This window comes from Puma concolor, unplaced genomic scaffold (assembly GCF_028749965.1).
Source record: "Puma concolor isolate L17-30 unplaced genomic scaffold, mPumCon1.1.hap2 unalloc_scaffold_45, whole genome shotgun sequence".
NCBI classification, from domain to species: Eukaryota; Metazoa; Chordata; class Mammalia; order Carnivora; family Felidae; genus Puma; species Puma concolor.
In genome coordinates, this window is record NW_028240253.1 from 118373 (window position 1) to 136565 (window position 18193).

The following is an 18193-nucleotide window of genomic DNA, read 5'->3' on the forward strand; positions in this document are numbered from 1 at the left end:
CTAAGGCTCTCTCCCCATGGGGATCCAATTCCAACCTCTGAACAAACCACGTGTCTGGGGTCCAGAAGCGGTGCAGGCTCACATGGCATGGAACATGGAAGCTCAGCATGTCATTTCCCAGGCCGGGCTGCAGCTGCCCCAGAGGATTCCAGAAGCCTCCTCGACCAGGGGCCCATTGACATGCATGGCCTTGGCAGCCAAAGACTGATCCTGGGTGGCACCATCCCTTGTGCCCTCAATTACTGCCCTCCTGTGGGTTCAGCACCTGGAGACTCCTGGGACCTAACACTAACCCTAATCCTAGCCCGAACCGGGACACTCCACCGAAACCTAAGCCTGCCTCGATCCTAACCCTGCATTTGAGCCGCCTTGTCCCATCGTCCCTCAATTCAGCCCTGGAGGGAGATCACGAGACCGGAGTCGCATCAGCCCTGGCAACGTCCCTGAACCGTATCCTAACCTTATCTAAGGCTATCTCTCCATGGGGACCCAATTCTTCCATCTGACAACACCACGTGCGGGGGGTACAGAAGCGGAGCAGGCTCAAACGGCATGGAACCTGGAAGCTCAACATGTCGTTTCCCAGGACGGGTTGCAGCTGCCAGAGAGGATTCATAGGCCCCCTCGACCAGAAGCCCATCGACGTGTGTGGCCTTGGCAGCCAAAGACTGATCCTGAACGTCACCATCAGTTGCGCGCTCAACTCAGCCCTTCGGGGAGACCACTGCCCTCCTGTGGGTTCGGCGCCTGGAGCCTCCTGGGACCTAACCCTATGCCTAACCGTACCCCTAATGGGACCATCCACCGAAACCTAAGTCTGCCTCGAACCCTAACCCTGCACTTCAGCCACTTTGTCGCATGAGCCCTCACTTCAGCCCTCGAGGGAGATCACGAGACCGGAGTCGCGTGGGCCCTGGCGACGTCCCTGGACTGAACCCTAACCCTAGCTAAGGCTCTCTCCCCATGTGGACCCAATTCCAACGTCTGACAACAGCACGTGCCTGGGGTCCAAAAGCGGTACAGGCTCACAAGGCATGGAACCTGGAAGCTCACCATGTCGTTTCACAGGCCGGGCTGCATCTGCCCGAGAGGATTCCAGAGGCCTCCTCGACCATGGGCCGATCGACGTGTGTGGCCTCGGGAGCCAAAGACTGATCTTGACGGTTACCAACCCTTGTGCCCTCAACTCAGCCCGTCGGGGAAACCATTGCCCTGCTGTGTGTTCGGCGCGTGGAGCCCGCTGGGACCTAACACGAACCGTACCCTTAACCGGTATTCTCCATGAAACCTAGCCTGCCTCGAACCCTAACACTGCACATGAGCCACCTTGTCGCATGGGCACTCACTTCAGCCCTCGAGCGAGATCACGAGACCGGAGTCCCTTCGGCCCTGGCGACGTCCCTGGACCGAATCCTAACCCTAGGTAAGGCTCTCTCCTGAAGGGAACCCAATTCCAACGTCTGACAACACCACACGCCTGGGGTGCAGAAGTGGTGCAGGCTCACTCGGAATGGAAACTGGACGCTCAACAGGTCGTTTCCCATGGTGGCCTGAAGCTGCTTGAGAGGATTCTGGAGCCCTCCTCAATGAGGGGCCCATCGACGTGTGTGGCCTTGGCAGCGAACACTGATCCTGAACGTCATCATCGCTTTTGCCCTCATCTCAGCCCTGCAGGGAGACCATGCCCTGCTGTGGCTTTGGTGTCTGGAGCCTACTCTGTCCTAACCCTAACCCTAAACGTACCCCTAACCGAGAACCTCGACCAAAACCTAAGGCTGCCTCGAAAACTAACACTGTACTTGTGCAGCCTTGTCCCATGGGCCCTCAATTCCGCCCTCGAGGGTCACAAGACCAGAGTCGCTTCGGCCCTGGCGAAGTCCCTGGACCGAAACGTCACCCTAGCTAAGGCACTCTGCCAATGGGAACCCAATTACACCGTCTGACAAGACCACGTGCCTGGGGTCCAAAAGCGGTGCAGGCACACCAGGCTTGGAACCTGGAGCTCACCGTGTCATTTTCCGGGCTGGGCTGCAGCTGCCTAAGAGGTTCCCGGAGGCCTCGAAGAGGGGCCCATTGACGTGTGTGGCCTTGGAAGACAAAGACTGATCCTGACCATCACCTTCCTTGTGCCCTCAACTCATCCCTGCGGAGAGATCATTGCCCTGCTGTGTGTTCGGCGCCCGGAGCCTCCTGGGACCTAACCCTAACCCTAACCTTACCCCTAACCGGGACCATCCACCCAAACCTAACCCTACCTCGAAACCTACCCTGTACTTGAGACGCCTTGTCGCATGGACCCTCAATTCAGCCCTCGAGGGAGACCAAGTGACCATAATCTCTTTGGTCAAGGTGACGTCCCTGGACCGATCCCTAACCCTAGCTAAAGCCCTCTCCCCAAGAGGACCCAATTCCAACGTTTGACAACACCACGGGCCTGTGGCCCAGAAACGGTGCAGGCTGACTCGGCATGGAACCGGGAAGCTCAACATGGCGTTTCCCAGGTCCGGCTGCAGCTGCCCGAGAGGTTGCCGGAGGCCTCGTGGACCAGGGGCCCAATCACGTGTGTGGCCTTGGCACACAAAGTCGGATCCTGAAGGGCACCGTCCCTTGTGCCCTCATTCAGCCCTTGGGGGAGACCACTGCCCTGCTGTGAGTTCGGCGCCTGGAGCCTCCTGGGACCTAACCCTAACCCTAACCGTACCCCGAACCGGGACCATCCACCGAAACCTAAGCCTGCTTTGAACCCTAACCCTGCAATTGAGCCCCATTCTGGCATGGGCCCTCACTTCAGCCCACGAGGGAGATCACGAGACCAGAGTCGCTTCGGCCTTGGCGACGTCCCTGGTCCAAACCCGAAACCTAGCTAAGGCTCTCTCCGCATGGGGACCCAATTCCAACATCTAAGAACACCAGGCGCCTGGGGTCCAGAAGCGGTGCAGGCTGACTCGGCATGGAACCTGGAAGGTCACCATGTCATTTCCCAGGCCCGGCTGCAGCTGCTGGAGAGGATTCCGGAGGCCCCCTCGACCAGGGTCCAATCATCTGTGTGGCCTTGACAGACAAAGACGGATCCTGACCGGCACCATCCCTTGTGCCCACAACTCAGACACTGGGGAGACCACTGCCCTGCTGTGGGTTCGGCGCCTAGAGCCTCCTGGAACATAACCCTAACCCTAACCGTACCCCAAACCGGGACCCTCCACAACAACCTAAGCATGCCTCTATCCCTAACCCTGCAATTTAGCCGTCTTCTGGCATGGGCCGTCACTTCAGCGATCGAGGGAGTATATGAGACCTAGGTCGCACTGGCCCTGGTGACGTCCCTGTACCACCCCCGAACCCTAGCTAAGGCTCCCTCTGTATGGGGACCAAATTACAATGTCTAAGAACACCAGGTGCCTGGGGTCCAGAAGCGGTGCAGGCTGACTCGGCATGGAACCTGGAAGCTCACCATGTCGTTTCCCAGGCCCGGCTGCAGGTGCCCGAAAGGATTCCGGAGGCCTCCTCGACCAGGCCCTGATCGACATGTGTGGCCTTGGCCGCCAAAGAAGGAACCAGACCGGCACGGTCCCTTGTGCCATGAACTCAGCCCTCTCGGGGGGACCACTGCCCTACTGTGGGTTCAGCGCCTAGAGCCTCCTGGGACCTAACCCTAACCCTACCCCGAACCGGGACGCTCCACTGAAACCTAAGCCTGCCTCGATTCCTAACCCTGCAATTGAGCCACCTTCTAATATGGGCCGTCACTTCAGCCCTCAAGAGAGATCACGAGACCGGAGTCGCTTCGGCCCTGGCGACGTCCCCGGCCCGAAACCTAACCCTAGCTAAGGCCGTCTCCCCATGGGACCCAATTCCAACGTCTGACAACACCACGCACCTGGGGTCCAGAAGCAGTGCAGGCTGACTCGGCATGGAACCTCGAAGCTCACCATGTCATTTCCCAACCCGGCTGCAGCTGCCCAAGAGGATTCCAGAGGCCTCCTCGACCAGGGGCCGATCGACGTGTGTGGCCTTGGCAGCCAATGACAGATCCTGACTGGAACCGTCCCTTGTGTCCTCAACTCAGCCCTTTGCGGAGACCACTGCCCTCCTCTGGGTTCGGCACCTTGGGCCTCCTGGGACGTAACCCCAACCCTACCCTTAATGGACCCTCTTCCGAATCCTAAGCCGGCCTTGAACCCTATCCCTTCGTTTTAACCTCACCTTCGCATGAGCCCTCAATTCATCTCTCGAGGGAGATATCGAGACTGGTGTCCCTTCAATCCTGGCTACGTCCCTGGCCCAAACACTAACCGTAGCTAAGTCTCTCTCCCCTTGGGGACCCAATCCCAAGGTCTGGCAACACCACGCGCCTGGGGTTCCAGAAGCAGGGCAGTGTCCCTAACATGGTGCCTGGAACCTCACAATGTCATACTGCAGGCCCGGCTGCAGTTGTCTGAGGGTATTCCTGAGGCCTACCCAACCAATGACCCATAGATTTGTGTGGCCAGGAAGCCAAAGACTGAACCTTACCGGTCCTCTCCCCTGTGCCCTCAACTTAGCACATTCGGGTGACCACTGCCCTGCTGTGGGTTCAGTACCTGGAGTCTCTTGGGTCCTAACCCAAACCCTACCCCTAACCGGAAACCTCAACCGAATCCTAACCCGATCTTGAAACCTAATCAAACACTTGACCCCCGCTGTCTCCTGGTCCCTTACTTCATTCCCCTAGGGAGATCACGGGACTGGAGTTGCTTTGGCTCTGGCAACGACCTGGACCGAACCCTAACCCTCGCTCAGACTCTCTACCAATGGGGATGTAAGCAACAAACTATAAATCGTCTATGAGAAAAATTGAAGAAACCCAAAGAAATGGAAAACATTCCATGCTCACGTATTAGAAGAACAAACATTGTTAAGATGTCACTACTACCAAAGCCATTGACACACTCAATGCAATCCCTATCAAAATAACATGAGCTTTCTCCACAGAGCTAGAACAAACAACCTAAAATGTGTAAGGATCCAGAAAAGACACCAAAAGCCAAAGTCATGTTGAAAAAGAAAACAAAGGTGGAAACATGACTATTTTGGATTTATGGTGTATTAGAAAGCTGCATTCATCAAGACAGTATGTACAGGCACAGAAACGGAGACAGACGTCAATGGAAAAGACTATGGAACCCAGAAATATACCCTCAAACATATGGTGAGTAATCTTTGTTAACACAGAAAGAATATCCAATGGAATCAGAGTCTCTTCAGCAAATGGTACTAGGAATACTGGACAGTGAGAATGATGAACCTGGACACTGTCCTTAAACGACACACACACACACACACACACACACACACACACACAAACACACACCCATAAAATGGATGAATTATCTAAATGTAAGTCAGGAACCATCAAAATCCTAGAGGAGATAACAGGCAATGTACCTCCTTGATCCTGGCCGCAGCAACTTCTTGTTTGTCATGTCTCCAGAAGCAAGGGCAATAAAAACCACAATGAACTATTGGGTCCTGAAGATAAAAAGCTTCTCCACAGCAGGGGACAAAATCAGCCAAACTAAAAGGCAAGGGAATGAAATGGGAGAAGATATTTGCAGGTGACATATCAGATAAAGGGTTAGTATCCAAAATCTATAAAAAACTGATCCCACTCAACACCCAGAAACCAAATAATCCAGTGAAGAAATGGGCCAAAGACATGAAGAGACACTTTAAGAAAGATGACATCCAGATTGGTCACACATGAAAAGATGCTCCATCTCACTGGTCATCACTGAAATACAAATCAAACCCACAATGAGATATCCCCTCACACCTATCAGAATGGCTAAAATTAACATCTCCGGAAATGACAGATGTTGGCAAGGATGCAGGGAAAGGGAACCCTTTTGCAATGCTGGTGGGAATGCAAAGTGGTGTAGCCATTGTGGACAATAGTATGGAGATTCGTCACGAAAACAAAAAATAGAACTACACTAGGACCCAGCAATTGCACTACTAGCTATTTATCCAAAAGATACACGAACGCTGACTCGAAGTGGCACGTGTACTCCAATATTTCTAGCAGCATTATCAACAATAGCTAAGTTATGCAAAGAACCCAAATGACCACTGACAGATGAATGGATAAAGAAGAGATGGTATATTCATACAATGGACTATTACTCGGCGATCAAAAAGAATGAAATCTCGCTCTTTGCAACAACGGGGATGGAACCGGACTTTATGAAGCTAAGCAAAATATGTCAGAGAACGACACACATCCTATGATTTCTCTTATCTGTCGAATTTAATAAAACTGATGAACATAGTGCAAGGAAAGCAAAAATAAGATACACACAGAGAGGGAGTCAAATGATAAGAGACTGTTAAATAGAGGGAAGAATCTCAGGGTTCTTGGAGGGTTACTGAATAGGGGTATGGGCTAAATGGGTGATGGGCATTAGGGGTGGACCTTGGGATGAGTATTGGGTATATTTTGTACTTGATGGATCACTAAATTCTACTGCTGAAACTGTATTCCTCTATAAGGTAACTAACTTGGGCTTAAATTTTAAAAAGAAGAAATATTAAAAATAAGTAAAGAAATGTACCACCAGTCAAAAGAAAAGAATATTTAAATCGGGCTCTTGAGTGGAAAGGAAAGACTAAAAGTGTTACAGACAAGAAAGGATCAGAGAAAACATCAAGAAACAATGACAAAACAACTAGTAGAATGGGACTAAATATATACCTATCAATAATCACTCTGACTACAAACGGACTAAATGCTCCAATCCAAAGACATTGGATAGGGCGTCAGAATGGACAAAACAAACAAACAAGCAAACAAAAAACAATGTCTATCTAGATGCTGCCTACAAAGCCTTATTTGGACTGAAGTCTCCTGCAGATTTGTTTTTTTTTTTTTAATGTTTATTTATTTTTGAGACAGAGAGAGACAGAGCATGAACGGGGGAGAGTCAGAGAGAGGGAGACACAGAATCTGAAACAGGCTCCAGGCTCTGAGCTGTCAGCACAGAGCCCGACGCGGGGCTCGACCTCACGGACCGCGAGATCATGACCTGAGCCGAAGTCGGCCCCTTAACCGACTGAGCCACCCAGGCGCCCCAAGTCTCCTGCAGATTTGAAGTTAGGGAATTAAGAAATATTTATCATGCCAATAATGTCAAAAGAAAGCCAGTAGCAATACTTATATCAGGCAAAATAAACTTTAAAACCGAGACTCTATTTTGGTACCCTTTGGGTAAATACCTAATAGTGACATTGCATGCACCCAATATTTATAGCAGAATTATCAACAGTAGCCCAACTATGGAGAAAGCCCAAGAATCCATCAACTGATGAAGGTGTAAAGAAGTTGTGGTGTGTGTATGTATACGTATGTATATGCATATGGACATATGTGTATGTTCATATATACATACATACGTATATATAATGAAATATAACTCAGCTTCAAGAAGAATGAAATCTTGCCATTTGCAACGATGTGGATGGAGCTCGAATGTATTATGCTACGTGAAATGTGTCAATCAGAGAAAGACACATATATGATTTCACTCATGTGGAAGTTAAGAAACAAAACACATGAAAACTAAGGAAGGAGCCAGGAAAAGAGAAGCGTGGTAACAAACCACAGGAGTCTCTTAATGTTAGAGAAAAAAAAAAGTGAAAGTTGATGGAGGGAGATGGGTCAGCGCTGGGCTAGATGGAGGATGAGTATTAAGGAGAGCACTTGTTGTGATGAGCACTGGGTGTTGTATGTAAAGGATGAATCACCGAATTCTACTCCTAAACCGGAGAATGCACTGTATGTCAACTAATACTTAAATTAAAATACATACATACATACATACATACATACATACAGCTATAACAAGAGATGAAGACAGACACGATCTCATACTAAAGGGGACAGCCAAACAAGAAGATCCAATGATTGTAAATTTTGATGCACCCAACATGCGATCACCAAGTATACAAAACATTTAGCAACAACCGTAAAGGAACTCATTTATAATAATATGATGATAGTAGAGGACTTTAACAAATCACTCACATCAATAGACAGAACCTATAAACAGAAAGTCAACAAGGAAACAATGGCTTTGAATGACACACTGGACCAGAAGGGTTTAACAGATATATTCAGAACACTGCATACTAAAATGGCAGAGTACACATTCTTTTCCAGCATACCTGGGGCGTTCTCCAGAACTGATCACATTCTAGGTCACAAATCAGGCCTCAAGAGGTACCCAACGACAGAGACCAGACCAGGCATCTTTTCTAACCACAAAGCTAGGAAACTTGAAGTCAACCACAAAAAGAGGGCGGGGGGGGGGGGCGGGAAGGCCACAAATAAAGGGAGGTTAAGTAACATGCTACCAAATGAATGGGTCAAACAGGAAATCAATGAGAAAATACACTGAAACAAATGAAAATGAAAATACACTGGTAAAACCCTTTGGAATGCGGCAAAAGCAGTCTATGATGGAAGTATATAGCAATACAAGCCTACCTTAAAGAGCAAGAAAAATCTCAAAGAATCCTAACTTACACCTGAAGAAATGAGAAAAAGAGCAGCAGAAGGAAGGAAATAATAGAGTTTAGGGCAGAAATAAGGAATATAGAAACCAAAGAGACACTAGACCAAATCAATGAAACCAGGGGCTGGTTCATTGAAAGCAGTAATCAACTTGAAAACCTCCTAGGTTGGGGCGCCTGGGTGGCGCAGTCGGTTAAGCATCCGACTTCAGCCAGGTCCTGATCTCACGGTCCGTGAGATCGAGCCCCGCGTCGGGCTCTGGGCTGATGGCTCAGAGCCTGGAGCCTGTTTCTGATTCTGTGTCTCCCTCTCTCTCTGCCCCTCCCCCGTTCATGCTCTGTCTCTCTCTGTCCCAAAAATAAATAAACGTTGAAAAAAATTAAAAAAAAAAAGAAAAGAAAACCTCCTAGGCAGACTCTTCACAAAGAAGACAGAAAGGACTCAAAGAAATGAAATCACAAATAAGAAAGGAGAAATGACAGTCAACACCACAAAAATACAATTAGAAGATAATATTATGAACAACTATATGCAACAAATTGGACACTCAGAGAAAAATGGACAAATTCCTAGAAACACACACACTACCAAAACTGAAACAGGAAGATACCTAAAATCTGAAAACAGAAAGATACCCCATCAGTAATTTTAAAAATCTCCCCCCCCAAACACAAGAGTTCATGGCCAGATGGCTTCGTTGATGAATTCTACCATCCATTCAAGGAAGAGGTAATATGTATTCTCCTCGAATTATTACAAAAAAATAAAAAAAGAAGGAAAACTTACAAATTCATCGTATGAGGCCATCATTACCCTGATACCAAAAGGAGATGAAGCCTCCACTAAAACCGAAAACTGCAGCGGCGCCTGTGTGGGTCGGTCGGTTTACTGTCCAACTCTTAATTTTGGATGAGGACATTATCTTGCGGTACGTGGGTTCGAGTCCCACGTTGGGCCCTGCCATGACAGTGTGGGGCATGGCCAGGATTCTCTCTCTCCCTGTCTCTCTGCCCCTCCCTCACTTTTATGTACTCTATCTAAGGAAAGAAATAAGCATTTAAAAAGATGTTTAAAAATTTTTAAATAAAACTGCAGAGCAATAGCCTGATGACTATGTATGCCGAAATTCTCATGAAAATACCTTCAAATTAAAGTCAACAATACATGGATAGAATCATTTACCATAATCAAGTGGGATATATTCCTGGGCTGCAAGTGTGGTTCCACATTCACATATCAATCCACATGATGCACCACAGTAATAGAAGAAAGGGTAAGAACAATAGGATGCTGTCAACAGATGCAGGAAAACTATTTGATAAAATGTCACATCCATTCATGATAAAAAAAACCCTCAGCAAAGTACATGGAGACTCAACCTCCCTGCACATAATAAAGGTCGTCTATGAAAAACCCACGGCTCATCTCATCCTCCATGGGTAAAAATTGAAAGTTTTTCTTCCAAAGTCAGGGACAAGATAGGAATGACCCCTCTCACCACTGTTATCCCACATAGTACGGGAAACCCTAACCACAGCACTCAGACAACAAAAAGAAATAAGAGGCATCCAAATCGGCAAGGAAGAAGTAGCACTTTCGCTGTTTGGAACTGACATGATAGGTTCTATAAAAAACATGAAAGGCTCCCTTAAAAATGGCTAGAATCGATATATGAATTCGACAAGTCACAATCTACAGAAATCAAGGAACATAGATGTATTGAATTTCTAACAAATCATGAATTAACACAGAGAGAAAGTAAGGGATCCATCCCACTGACAGGCTCACAAATGCCACAAGAAACCACGAATAAACCTAACCAAAGAGGTGAAAGACCTGTACTCTAAAGGCTATGAAACACTGATGAAATAAATGGAAGAGGACACAAAGAAATGGACATACATTTCATGTTCATGGATGGGAAGCACAAAATACTGTTAAAATGTCTACACTCCTCAAAGCAATCTACACATATAATGAAATGAAGTGTGATAGGGATATCACACTAACAAAAACATTTGTCACAGAACAAGAACAAATAATCTCAAAATTTGTATGGAATGACAAAAGTCCCCAAACAGCCAACACAAACTTGTAGAAGAAAAGCAAGCTGGAGACATCACAATTCCACACTTTAGGTTATATTACAAAGCTATACTGATCAGAACAGTATGATCAGTATGTCCATACTGAACAGTACTGACAAAACAACAACAAAAAATAACAACAACAACAAACTCATACGCATAGATCAATAGCATGGACACCCAGAAATAAACTCACACCTCTATGGTCAATTAATTCTCAACCAAGCAGGAAAGAACATCCAATGGAAAAAAAAGATAGTCTTGGGACACATGGGTGGCCCAGTCACGAAAGCGTGTGATGGTGGGTTCAGCTCAGGTCATGATCTCAGGGCAGTGCAGAGCATGCGTGGGATTCTCTCTCTCCATATCTCTCTGGCCCTCTTCTGCATGCTCACTCGCTCACTCTCTCTCTCTCTCTCTCAAAAATACATAAATTTAAAAAAAGGCTCCTCAACATATGGTTTTGGAAAAACTGGACAGCAATCTGCAAAACAAAACAAAAACAACGGACCACTTTCTTACAACATACACAAAAATAAATCCAACATGGACAAAGACCTATATGTGAAACCTGAAACCATAAAAATCCCAGAGGATAACACGGGTAGTATCTTACTTGACATTGCCTGTACAAACGTCTTTGTAGATATATCTCTAGAGGTAAGGGAAACGCAAGCAAAAATAATGAGACTTTATAAAAATTAAAACCTTCCGTCACCAAGGAAATAATCAACAAAACTAAAACATCAACAGAATGATATTTGCAAACGACATCAGATAAAGGGTTAGTGTCCAAAATATATACAGTTATACAGCACCCAAAAAATGAGAAATCTGATTAAAAATGGGCAGAAGACACGAGTGGACATTTCCCGAAGGAAGACATATACATGGCCAAGAGACACATGAAAAAATGCTCAACAATACTGATCTTCAGGGAAATACAATTCAAAAGTACAATGAGAGAACACATCACATCTGTCACAATGACTAAAATCAATGAAGGATGACACAACAGGTGTTTCCAAGGATGTGGGGATAGAATAACCCTCTTGCACTGTGGGTAGGAATGCGAACTGGTGCAGCCACTCCGGAAAACCACATGGAGATGTCAAAAAACAAAACAAAACTGGAAATAGAAGTACCTTACAATCCAGCAACTTCACTGCAAGGTATTTCCACAAAGAATACAAAATCTTCAAAGGGATACATGCACCGTGATGTTTACAGCAGCATTTTCTACAAAAGCCAAATGACAGAAACTATCCAAGCACCCATCAACTGATGAATAAATTGAGATGTGGTCTATGGAATGTAATATTATTTAGCCGTAAAAACATGAAATCTTGCCATTTGCCACGAGGTGGATGGAGAGAGAGAATGTTATGCTGGGTGAAATAAGCCTGTCGGAGAAAGACAAATACCCAATGATTTCACTAACACATGGCAAGAACACAAAACAAAGGGGCGGGGGGAGGAGACAAACGGACTCTTAACTAGCAAACAAACTGAGGCGTTCCACAGCGAGGTGAGGGAATGGGTGAAGCAGCTGATGGGGATTAAGAGGTGCACCTGGAATGAGCACCGGGTGACGTGTGGAAGTGTTGCTCTCTATTGGACCCCTGAAACTAATATTACACTGTGTCTTCACTCAGTGGAATTTAAATGAAAAGATAACATAAGGTGAATGAGACTTACCTACCGGGATTTCTGTAGTGTTCAATCACTTCACTAGGTTGGAAAAATAACCATGAAATTTTTAAAAAAGCATGTATGATGTGTGGGACAGTTTGTGCCCTTACCTTGGTCTCTGGTTCCAGCAGGACTCGGAACATGGGTCCCAGCTCATTCTTCTAGAAGGTCGTGAGACGAGCATTTCATGGATCTACGTCCTAATTGAATGCAGCTCCCGTGCTTCTGAATTTCTGTTAGGGTTCCTTCCCGGAAACAAGCCTGGATCTGGAACAAACCATCGACTGCATCTATGAGGTGATGTCGCGGGACCCCGCCATCCACAAGTCCTTTAGTAAAATACGTCTTGTTCAAAAACTGTCCGGGAAGGGGTGGCATGACACACGGGAACAGCCCAGAAAATGCAAAGGCCTGTGCAGCTCAGCAACCAGCTTGACCAGGGAAGCCACCCGGCGCCCCCTCCTCAGCACTCAGTACAACAAGGCAGCTTCTCTCTGGCGCCTCAGGAGATGCCACGTTGCTGCTAAGCTCCCAAGGTCTCCCCTGGGGCGGGTGGCAGAACCTGCTGGAAATGCAGCTCTGCTCTCTGTACTGAGGCACCAGCAGAGGCCTGAGTCCTCTGAGAGCAATCGAAGCCCTTCCTGCTCTGAGGTGCCCTGGGTCAGAAAAGCAGATGGTGCGCCCTCTGCTGGCTATCACTGCCCAGCAGAGGAACCCGCCCCTCGGGGGTCTGTGGTTCTTGAGCTCTCTCTGCTGGCCACCATGGGAACTCCTTCAATGTTGAAGGCCCTGGTTGCTCCGCTGAGAGACCGAAGGTGCTCTGGGCAACTAAGCCTGTTCTCCTCGTTGGGAAGGTTTTAGAAACAGGGCCTGGGACACAAAATCTTTTCCTTCTCTTTCTTGTGAGTGAAGAATGAAACCGAATTTATTAACATAACGACATCATTTGTAATGTATGAAGCAATATTCACAGAAAAATAGACCACCGATTTGCACATGCTGAACAAGAGGTGATTTTGTTTACCACCAAAATACTTACGTTAGATAAAGAACGGACACCTTTGAGAGAGAGAGATATCGGCATCCAGCTATGGAGTGAATGAGTCCTAGGGATACAAGGGACAGCCAATGGAATGGAGTCAATCCTGTAACAATATTGTTGCATGCTTTCACAGGATAGCTACACTTGTGGTGGAGTACAACATAATGTATAGACATATGGAATGACTACAATGTATGCCTAAAACGAACACAACAAATGTGTGAACAATATTTCAATTAAAAATAGACATCCTTTACACTCTCTTTAATTTCTTCTTCTTTGCCACTAAACTATCCTTCCTGGGGCGCTTGGGTGGCTTAGTCGGTTAAGCGTCCGACTTTGAGTCAAGTCAGGATTTTGCACTCCATGAGTTTGAGCCCCGCATCAGGCTCTGGCCTGAGAGCTCAGAGCCTCGAGCCTGCCTCATATTCGGTGTCTCCCACTCTATCCCCCTCCCCCGCTCGGGTTCTCTCAAAAAAAGAAACATTAAAAATGAAAAATCATTCCTCATTTAGAATCTGCGAATTTCCATTCATACCAGATTCTCTAACATCACCTTCTTGGTGTTGAAAGCTTATCTGAAAAGTCACGAATAATATCTTTGATGACACATATGTGACAACGTCAGAATGCAACTTACAAGGAGCTACACATCAGTTGTGAATTTACAGTGTGTATCCTTGGCTAATATTTCCAATGAAATGTGCTTTAGGGATACGGATGGATGAAATAATGTCCATCCGTCATATAGGTCAATTTCCTATAGGACTATTATGCCTTCAATTACTAATTGCCATCTCTTCAGAATTAAAAGAAAGCTGGGTCAAGAAAATGTCTTTGAATTTCATGTAAGAGAAGACTAGGGTGTTTGAAAGGGTCCACCTACCTTCTGGATTCCTCAGATTGGTTGTGGAGAGGAGGATAGCAACCTATGATTTGGATGCACACCGCTAGTCCCAGAGGGAGGATGTGTACCTTATTGTCCAAAATATATACATATTATATATATATATATATATATATATATATATATATATATATATATATATATATTTTTTTTTTTTTTTTTTTTTTTTTTACCAATATTACTAGTCCACCTCTGCCAGGTCCAGACTGCAGGACCTGGGGGCAACACAATGCCTGATGCCTGGGTTCAGAACTTGAGGAAGGCCAGCTGGTGGGGGAGGGGGGAAATCCAACAGAGCCTGGGGCAGTGAGGGAGATGGCCCTGGGACACCTCCCCACAGGGCAGGCTATGGAGTTTACCTGCCAAAGAGCAGCACATTCTCCCTCAAGACATCCCTCTCCATGACAGAACGTGAGGCTGAACCTCACAATTCCAGAAGAAATGAGGGCTACCCATCCTTTCAATTCCAATGGCCTCTGCAGAACTTGGACCCAGGGATGTTGGAGTCTTGGGGCCATGGAACTCTGATGCCCATGATACAAGCCCTTTCTGCCCCAGCACTCAGAGCCACTTCCTACATCCCCTCTCCCCTGGCCCATCTCACCGTGTCCACATTCCAGACCAGGTCTCTACTTTCCTTCTTGTACTTCCTCTTTGTCTCTGTTTCTCTCTAACCACATCTCTCTCTATTTCTTCCTTTCACTCTCTAGGGAGTGGCGTATTATACGGTGCTAAACTTTGTTCTTATACTTGTGAATATCCAATTTTCCCAGCACCAGTTATTCAAAAGACTACTCTTCTCCACTGTGTCTTATTGACTCCCTTGTCGAATACTAGGTGACGGTGATGCATGGGTTTAGTTTGGGCTCTCAATTTCTGTTCCATTGTCTTGTGTGTGTGCTTATGCCAGTGACATAATTGATTTCTTTGTGTTAGAATGACGCTTGAAATCAAGAAGGGGGATGTCTCCTGTTTTGTTCTTTCTTGCGTTGGCTACATGGGGTCTTTTTGTGGTTCCAAATAAATTTTAGGATATGATTTTCTCATTGCATAAAAATTGCATCGGAGTCTTGATAGAGATTGCACTGAATCTCTAGATGGCTTTGGGTAATATGGACATTGTATCTGTATTAATTCCTCCGAAAGTTGGACATGGGATGGCTTTTCACTGACTTGTGTGTTCTCCCCTTTCTTTCACCCAAATTGAATGTCTTCCATTCCTGCACACAGGTTTTATAGTTTTCTGTAGAGAGATTTTCATTTCCTTGGCTAAATGTATTGCTATAATTTTTATTGTTTTTGATGCTATTTTAAATGGGATTGTTTTCTTTACTTCTTCTTAGATAATTGGGTTAGTGTATAGGAATGATACAGAATTTGATACGGTGACTTTCTAGTTTGGAACTTCACTGCATTTGTTGATTAGACATTAACAGGTTCTTTTACATTAAACTTTTTATTTCAGTCCTTTACCTAGTTTAAAAAAAAAACATGTTATTTGGGAATAGCTGACACACTACGTTAGTTTCAGAGGAACAACATAGTCATTGGACAAAAGTATACATTCTGCTACGCTAACACAGGTGTAGCTATCATCTGTCACCATGCATCTCTACTCCAGTACCATTCTCTAGGACCCCTATGCTGTATCTTCTATCTGTGATTCATTCATTGCATAACCAGAAGCCTGCATCACCCAATCCCCTTCACATATCTAGGGCATCCTTGTCTTGTGCCTGATCTTAGGGGAAAATCTTTCACAATTTCACTACTGAGTATGACATTAGCTGTGGGCTTCACATACATGGCCTTTGTTATGCTGAGATTTGACCCTTCTACACAGAATTTCAAAGAGATTTTTACCACAAATGGATACCAAATTTTCTCAGAACGCTTTTTCTCTGTCTATTGACATCATCACGAGTTTTCTTTTTCCTTTTTAACATGCATTTATTTAGTTTAGTTTAAATGTATTTATGTATTTCTTTACTTTTTTTCAAGTTTTTATTTAAATTCCAGTTGGCTAACATACAGTGTAATGTCAGCTTCAGGTACAGAATGTAGTCATCCATCCCTTACATACAACACCCAGTGATCCTCACTACTACTGCCCTCCTTAGCCCATCACCCATTTAACCCATCCCCCTATGCCACCCCCCTGGCGACGTCCCAGGACTGAACCCTAACCCTAACTAAGGCTCTCTCCCCATGGGGACCCAATTCCAACGTCTGACAACACCATGCACCTGGGGTCCAGAAGCAGTGCAGGCTGACTCAGCATGGAACCTGGAAGCTCACCATGTCATTTCCCAGGCCCGGCTGCAGCTGCCCGAGAGGATTCCGGAGGCCTCCTCTACCAGGGGCCGATCGAAGTGTGTGGCCTTGGCAGACAAAGACGGATCCTGACCGTCATCGACCCTTCTGCCCTCAACTCAGCCCTTCGGGGAGACCACTGCCCTGCTGTGGGTTCGGCGCCTGGAGCCTCCAGTGACCTCACCCTAACCCTAACCCTACCCCGAACCGGGACGCTCCACCGAAACCTATGCCTCGAACCCGAACCCTGCACTTGAGCCGCCTTGCTGCATGGGACCTCACTTCAGACCTCGAGGGAGATCACGAGACCGGAGTCACTTCGACCTGGCGACGTCCCTGGACCGAACCCTAACCCTAGCTAAGACTCTCCCCACATGGGGACCCAATTCCAACGTCTGACAACACCACACACCTGGGGTCCTGAAGCGGTGCAGGCTCACCCGGCAGGAACCTGGAAGCTCACCATATCATTTCCCAGGCCAGGCGGCAGCTGTCCAAGAGGATTCTGGAGGCCTCCTCGACCAGGAGCCCATCGACGTGTGTGGCCTTGGCAGCCAAAGACGGATCCTGACCGGCAACCTCCCTTGTGTCCTCAACTCAGCCCTTCGGGGAGTTCACTGCCCTGCTGTGGGTTCGGGACCTGGAGCCTCCTGGGACCTAACCCTAATCCTAACCCTACCCCGAACCGGGTCCCTCCACCGAAACCTAAGCCTGCCTGGAACCCTAAACCTGCACTAGAGCCGCCTTGCTGCATGGGCCCTCACGTAAGCCCTCGAGGGAGGTCACGAGAGCAGCGTCACTACGGCCCTGGCAACGTCCCTGGTCCGAACCCTAACCCTAGCTAAGGCTCTCTCCCCATGGGGACCCAATCCAATGTCTGACAACACCATGCGCCTGGGGTCCAGAAGCGGTGCAGGCTCACTCGGCATGGAACCTTGAAGCTCACCATGTCATTTCCAGGCCCGGCTGCAGCTGCCCAAGAGGATTCCTGAGGCCTACCCAACCATTGGCCCACAGAATTGACTCGCCTTTGAACCCAAAGACTAATCATGCCCGGTACACTCACATGTACACCCGACTCAGTCCTTCTGGGAGTCATTTCTCTACTGTTTGTTCAGTGCCTGGAGCCTCCTGGGGACTAACCCTAAGCTTAACTCTCACCCTAATCATAATCCTCAACCTACACATAACACTATACATCTCCTTAACTCCACACAAGACTACAGTCGCATTTGTGCCCTGACAAAAGGCTTCCAACTAATTCAGAAGACTGGTGTCGTTTCTGCCCTGGAAATATGCCTGGACACAGCCTCACCCTAGCTAAAGCTCTCTCCCCATGGGGACCCTATCCCAACGTCTGAAAACACCACACACAAAGTTTCGAGAATAGGTGCAGAAATATTCTGCCTAGAATCTGGAACATCACCATGTCTCTTCCAAAGTCTGACTGCTGCTACAATAGAGGATTTCTGAGGACTACGTGACGAGCATCGATAGAGTTGTCTGGCCTTGTAACCCAAAAACTTATCCTGACTGGCACCCTCCATGGTGCTCTCCACTCAGCCCTTCTTGGATCCAACATCTCTGCTGTGGGGTCAGTGCCT